Source organism: Octodon degus, unplaced genomic scaffold, assembly GCF_000260255.1.
Source record: "Octodon degus isolate 3935 unplaced genomic scaffold, OctDeg1.0 scaffold00055, whole genome shotgun sequence".
Taxonomy (NCBI): Eukaryota; Metazoa; Chordata; class Mammalia; order Rodentia; family Octodontidae; genus Octodon; species Octodon degus.
In genome coordinates, this window is record NW_004524631.1 from 10,954,428 (window position 1) to 10,961,403 (window position 6,976).

Sequence of the window (6,976 nt, forward strand, 5' to 3'; positions counted from 1 at the left end):
AGAAATTTTCTGTTTTGATACTACTTTTTGCTCTCTTTAAGAAAGAAAAAGAAAGAATACAAATAGCAAATGAATATATAAAAAATGTTCAACATCACTGGTCTTTGGAGAGAAGCATATTAAAACAACTCTTAGATTACATCAGTAACTATTATCAAGAAATCAACCAATAACAAATGCTAAATGGGCTGTGTGGAAAAAGAAACCCTTCTCCACTGGTGATGGGAATGTAGACTAGTGCAACTACCATGGATACCAGTGTGGAGATTCCTTAAAAAACTAGGATTTGAGGTCCCATTTGACCTAACTATTCCTCTTCTGGATATCTTTACTGAAGAATTAAAAAGAAGGTACATCACAATATATGTGCACCCATGTTTATAGCAGCACAATTTACAATAGTTGCATCATTGAAACAAACCAAATGTCCATCAACTAAGGATGAATAAAAAATAGGTGCACAGACCTGCAGATGGATTTGTGCCTGCAGGGATGAGTTCCAGCAGCACAGAGAAATGGAGAATCAGGCTCTTGACCAATCTCTGGTCAGAGTCACAGGGATGCTAAGACCACTTCCTGGACCTTTGCTGACCATGCTGTCCCAGGTGGTACTTTCTGCCATGGCCACAGCAGCACCCTGTCTGGAGAATGCAGTGCTCCTCAGACCAGGGGTATTGCAGGCAACAAGGATCTTTCACACAGGGCAGCCAAGATTTGCCCCTCTACCACCTCTTCCAGAACAGTTCACCTTGGGCTGATTCCGGAGGAATTCTTCCAGTTCCTTTATCCTAAAACTGGTGAAACAGGACCCTACAGGCTTGGAACTTTTGTAATTTCTGTCCAAAGAAATATATGTGATTAGCCCAGAGACCTTCTCTACCATATCTGTAGTAGGTCTGCTTGTCTATGTAATAAAAACAATATGGTGCCTCTTTTGGAGAATTTATTGATAAGCTAAATGAAGAATAAATTGCCCAACTAGAATAAGCAAAGCAAGCATCTATAAAACAAATCCAGGATGCAATTGAATTGGAGAAGTCCCAGTAGGTGCTAGTTGAGAAGTGCCACTACCTTTTTGATGTCCAGAGGAACAACATTGTGATGGCCTTGGAAGTTGTTTATTGGGAATGTCTACATAGAATACATAAGGAAGTAAAGAATTGCCTGGACTATCATATCTCTGTGCAAAACATGATGAGTTGCAAGGAACAAGAGCACATAATCAGCTGAGTGGAGAAGCAGGTGGTGCAGAGCATCTCTGCGCAGCAGGAAAATGAGATGATTACTAAGTGTATTGCAGATCTAAAGCTGCTTGCAAAAAAGCCTCAAGCACAGCCCATTATGTAAATGCATCCATCCCAGTTGAGACTGCCAGAAACAGTTGACTAAGTGGAAGCTAGGAGGTGTGACAGACTTCCCATACTGTCTTCTGAAATTGCAGTTCACTTTTCCTAAAAAAGAAGAGCTTGGAGTTCCATTTAGTGAGAACTAAATCTATTTGTTAGTCAGATGTTTCTCATCCTTACTCTGTATTTGAGTTGTTGAAAAAAACACTTTGTTTTTATTAAAACTTATTACCTGAGTAAGGATTACCAAGTTATAGGTTGAATTTGTAATTAGTTTTATGATCTTTCAGTAAAGAACAATTGAAACAAGGCTTTTCAAATTCAATAATTCTCTGAAATAACATTTCAACATTTGTTCTAAGTAAAAATAAAAAATGTTATGTCATTCAAAAAGAAAAAAAAGAAATGGAGAGTCACTGCCCCACAAGGAGTTTGAGTTTGGCAAAGGGGCTCTTGGAGTGCCTGAGACCCGCAGCTGGGCCCAGAGAGCTGAGGTATACTGCTAGGTCCAGCAGGGTCCTGATGGATAACCAGGCCCACAGAAAGATCCTCAAGGAATGAAGGTGGCAGGTAGTAACTTAGGTGAACTAGTCTGCCTGGCAGACTCCAGCTACATGACAGGGAGGTGCCAGGACAGATCTCAGATGAACTAGTTTACATACAAATTCCCAATTTATAATCTGCCTTTTTATACAACTATTATATTTGCTCCTTTTGTCTAAAACACAAAACCAATAATTACACAAGTTTGTCAATTTCTAAATTTCACTTCCTGTGATTAGTACTACTAATTACATTACTGTTATTAGAATACCATATCTGCATTAATGACATGCTCTACTTTGGGTAATAATATCAGGAGGTGCTTCAGTAAGAAAATCACCAAAGCATATACCAAAAGACCTAACACAATGCCAAACAGAAACCAATATCCTGCTCTCAATAGACAAGACAATATCTTGGAACATAACAAGACAAGAATCACTGACAGAGAAGAGACATATAAAAACAGTCTCATTGCAGGGAGGCTCTGATTGCACTGATACAGTTAGCTCCTATCAGAATTTTAAAAAAGTATCACATAAATCAAAATAAAGAGTTCTTTCTGAAATAGAAAATGAAAAACAAAGAAGTAAAATGCAGCCTGAGTCTCCAAGCCCTCCCACAACAAGTTCAGCAGATGCTAACATAGAAGAAATAGATAGTCACACAGCTGAAATCTCTGAAATAAAGAAACAACTGCAGAAGGGTATAGAGGAAATTATCAGAAATAATCTCCCAAGTAAAAAAGAAATGATAACTATAATGAAAGAATTACTAAGCATTTCTAAAGAAGACACTGATAAAAAAATAGAGAATAGAAATGATGGAGACATTGAATAAGCAATTTAGGAAAGAAATAGAATGCATGGAGCAGATTCAAAGAGACATACAAGAAATTAAAACTTCCATTAAAAGTTTGCAAGTTCATTAAAAAATGTATGAATGAAAGTGAGAATAGACTTTCAGACCTTGATAACACCACTGTAGCTAGTGAAAAAATAAGGAAAGATCTCTTAAAAATAACTAGGATCCAGGAAATAATTCAATAACTGGAAAACGATGCAAACATGAACAACATAAGACTAATAGGCATCAATGAGAAAGAAGGAGTCAACACAAATGACATAAAAAGAATATAGGCAGAAGTAATAGCAGAAAACTTCCCAAATATGGGGAGATAATCTTGACATTCAGATAACTGAAGCATATAGAACTCCAAATAATATCAAGCCAATTAAAACTACACCCAGGACTGCGGAAATAGCTCAGTAGAATAAGCACCTGCCTGGCAAGTGCATAGTCCTGAGTTCAATCCCTAGTACAAAAAAAAAAAACCTACACCCAGATGTATAATAATAAAGATCTCAGAAATTCAGTACAAGAAAAAACAATACATGAATGGCAATGGAATACACATCTCTGACAAAAGTAAACAAAAAAGGGGATATAAATGGACCGTTCTGTAGTGGGATAGATAGATGGATAGATAGATAGATAGATAGATAGATAGATAGATAGATAGAGATGATAGAGATAGAGATAGAGATAGAGATAGAGATAGAGATAGAGATATATTAGCATAAATATATAGCTACTTTCTTTTAGTTAAATGAGAAGAAGGTTTTGAAGTAGTAGTGTTTAGACAAGTTATGTCTGCTTCTTGCACTAAGAATAGCTACTACAAAGACAAAAATATGCAATTTGTTAATTATTGTAACTGTAGTACTTACCTGTTTGAAACTATCTCATTGCTACTCCTTTCTCAATAAATTTATTAAAATATAAAAAATACTAAAAGCTTCTAAAGAAAAAGACTGATCACATTTAAAGGAAAAACCATCAGAATAACAGATTTCTCCTCATAAACATCAAGTCAAGAAAAGCATGGAGTGAAGTACTTCAAGTTCTACAGAAACAAAACTCCAAGACAGACTGATATAACATGCATAACCCTCTTTCAAGTTTAATGGAGAAGTAAAATACTTCCAAGACAACGAACAACTAAAGCAATTCATGATGACCAAACTAACCCTACACAGAATACTAAAAGATATGCTACAAAATGATCAACATGACCATAAACTCCAAGAACAAAACAGAAGGAACTCACCACACAAGGCAAAAAATTGGAAACAGGAAAAGTTGGGAACCAACAATAGGAAAATAACATGACAAACATAAGTTAACACATTTCAAATATAATAACCAATGCAAATGGACTCAATTCACCAAACTTTTAAAATAGATGGGCAGAGTAGATAAAGAAACAAAATCGAACAATGTGTTACATACAACAAACACGTTTAACTCATAAAGAAATTCATAGTCTAAAAGTCAAAGAATGAAAAACAATACTACATGACCCAAGACCACAGAAAAAAAGCAAGGATACCAATCCTGTTCACAGAAAATTTGAACTTCAAACAAAGAATGATTAAACAAGATAAAGAAGGTCACAAGGCATGAATATGTATGCACGAAACATGGGAACACCCAACTATATAAGACAAATTTTGATGGACATGAAAAATTTAATACCAATCTCACAATCTTAACAGGGGAGCTTAGCACACTGTTATGTCAAAAAGATAGATCAAGCAGAAAAATATTGACAAAGAGGTAGCAGAACTGAACCAAAACGTTGAACAAATGGACGTAGTGGACAAATACAGAGTGTTCCACCCAACAATATCTGAACACACATTCTTTTCAGCTTAACATGGGACATTTTCTAAAATAGACCACATACTAGTCCATAGATCATACTTAAGTACATGCAAGGAAACAGAAATTATCCTATGTGTATTATCTGATCACAGTGCAGTGAAACTGGAAATTAACAACAAAAGAAACCACAAAAACCCCATGAACATATGGAAATTAAATAACACCCTCCTAATCAACCAATGGGTTTCCCATGAAATTACACAAAAAATTAAACAATATATACAATCCAATGAAAATTGAAACACAACTTACCAGAATTTGTGAGATGCAATGAAAACAGATCTCAGGGGAAAATTTATAGATGTGAACTCACACATTAGGAAAACAGAATGAGAACAAATGTATAACCTAATGCTGCAACTCAAGATACTAGAAAAAGAAGATCAAACCAAGCCCAAAGCTCAAAAATGGGAGGAAATTATAAATATTAGAACAGAAATTAATGCAATTGTAATAAAGAAAATAACACAAAAAATTAATAAATCAAAAACTGGCTCTTTGAAAGGTTAACTAAAATTGATAAACCCTTAGCAAACTTTCTCAAAAAGAAGAAAGAAAAACCTCAAATTCAACCAATAAAGAATTAAAAGTCTGCAATTAGAACAAATCATGCGGAAATTCAGAAGATCATCAATCTCTATTTTAAAAATCTTTAGCTTTCGGCTTTCGGCTAGGAGGAGGCTAAGGTGCAACCTTTGGTCGTCCCAAATCTAGATTCATCTGACACCAGGCACCTCCAGCATGACGCCCAAGTTCGACCCCAACGAGATTAAAGTTGTGTACCTGAGTTGACCAGTGGTGAAGTTGGTGCCATGTCTACCCTGGCCCCCAAGATGGGTCCCTTGGGTCTGTCACAAAAAAAGTGGGAGATGACATCACCAAGGCAACTGGTGACTGGAAGGGACTGTGTATCACAGTGAAACTGATCATTCAGAACAGACAGGCTCAGACTGAAATGGTGCCTTCTGCCTCTGCCCTGATCATCAATCACAGCCCTCAAGGAGCCGCCAAGAGACAGAAAGAAGAAAAAAAAAAACATTAAACAAAATGGAAATATCACATTTGATGAGATTGTCAACATTGCCCGACAGATGCAGCACCGGTCTTCAGCCAGAGAACTTTCCAGAACCATTAATGAGATCCTGGGGACCGCTCGGTCTGTGGGCTGCAACATGCACAGCCGGCACCATCATGACATAATAGATGACATCAATAACGGCGTTGTCGAGTGTCCAGCTAGCTAAGAAGCATAAGAAAATATATCAATAAGGAGATGCTCTCATTGGCCAAGCAATGGCCATGACTCATCCACATGGTTGGCACTGACAAAGGTTCTACAATCTGAGGTACAGGATCTCAGGATAAATCCTGAGGGGATTTCACTGACCTTATCAGACCCAAAAGCTACAACTCTTGTTGCATGGGTCCTGCTTTACCTTGGTCTTAACCATCCAGCAGAAAAGTATAAAAACGAAATATAAGAAGTAAAGCCATGCTGTTATGTTGAGCTATAGGGGACTCAGGTCAACAATTGCTGACATTGCCAGTCAAGCGGAAGACCCAATGCTATTATGGGCTACTGGACTCTTTTAGAATATTTTGCTGAGTTTACACACGTATAATATTCAAATAACGGAACTTAACAAAAAAGGGTATACAGGTGAATATCCATTTTGTATCTGTGTACTCAAAGTGGTTAGGATAGATATATACTTACATTCTCTTAATGAATAGAGAGATTTGTTCTAATGGTGTTTGTAAATAGGATATATGTCCGCATCTTATATAGCAATAAAGCACTAGTAAGAATGTATGCAATGTGGGAATTATTGAAACTGTCCTACCAATTTGATTTGAAAATAAATAAATAATAAAGAGATGCTCTGACAACCAGAAAATAAATAAATAAATAAATAAAAACAACAATCTTTACTCTCACAGAATCAAAGACACAGAAGAAGTGGACAGATTCCTAGATACTTACAAAGCAAAACTACATCAAGAATATATAAAAACACTGAATAACTCAATATCAGCCAATGATATAGAAAATGTAATAAAAAAAAAAAAACTTGCCAAGACCCAGTCCTAGCACAAGCCCGGTGAATGCCTGGAAGAGCTTCCAACTATCCTGCGCCAGCGGGACATACTGGTTCCAGCACAGGCGCAGCGTGGGTGAGACCTCCTGCCACCCCCTTTAGATGCCCGCCAACATTCCACAGCACCTCCCCTACCCCACCTGCCCAGTAGGAATTTCTGCTACATCCTGGGAATCCCCAGATCCAGTCCTAACCCAGGCCCGGTGAGTGTGTGGGAGAGCTTCTGGCTACCCTGTGCTGGCATGACCTTCTGGTCCAGGC

General features: G+C 37.1%; 1 pseudogene; it reads left to right on the forward strand.

Annotated features, from left to right (window-relative positions):
* Positions 1 to 593: 593 nt before the first annotated feature.
* On the forward strand, positions 594 to 1,347 carry LOC101586518 (annotated as a pseudogene).
* Positions 1,348 to 6,976: the final 5,629 nt, after the last annotated feature.